Here is a 511-nt window from a genome sequence, read left to right as displayed (position 1 = left end):
AACTCTGGCTACCGCGACACCACAGGCTCACCTTACTGCATGGGAAGTTACACTCGTTTGGAGAAAAGTATGAGGTTAACCGAGACAGACGACACATTAGCGTTCTTGTAAGAGGGAAGAGCGTTCGCGTAAAACAGTCCTGCTGTAGACTTAATTTCCATTCGAAGGGAGAGTAAATATAATGGATATTATGTACATAAAAATGTGTCCTTTTTATGATATATGATATAGTTATCCAGCGATTCATATGCGTTTAGTTACATTTCCTGCTTATTTTTTACGTACACACGAACGCAGTCGCGCACCTTTAGCTATAAAACGAGGCAACAGAGCAAGGCCGCCACCTGTCTATTGAACGGCACAAGTAGGCAACACGTGCAAACTGAAAGCACATAGCTCCAGGCAGAGACGTTCCCACGGACCCTGAGGTTGGCCTGAGACCAACCCAGGCAACCCGGCCCTGCGAGACACTGTCACCCTGCCGTGAGGTTGGAATGGCGGGGAAGTGACA

At 47.6% G+C, this 511-nt stretch overlaps 1 protein-coding gene across 1 annotated transcript in view; it reads left to right on the top strand.

Moving 5' to 3' along the window:
- LOC119592544 (serine/threonine-protein kinase BRSK1-like) overlaps positions 1-511 on the top strand; it is a gene marked incomplete at its 3' end in the record, with an annotated part of 92,628 nt that overhangs the window by 4,307 nt on the left and 87,810 nt on the right.

The sequence above is a fragment of the Penaeus monodon genome, chromosome 30 (genome assembly GCF_015228065.2).
Source record: "Penaeus monodon isolate SGIC_2016 chromosome 30, NSTDA_Pmon_1, whole genome shotgun sequence".
NCBI lineage: Eukaryota > Metazoa > Arthropoda > Malacostraca > Decapoda > Penaeidae > Penaeus > Penaeus monodon.
Note: the sequence above shows the minus strand (reverse complement) of the source record. Positions and strands in the feature narration are given on the sequence as shown.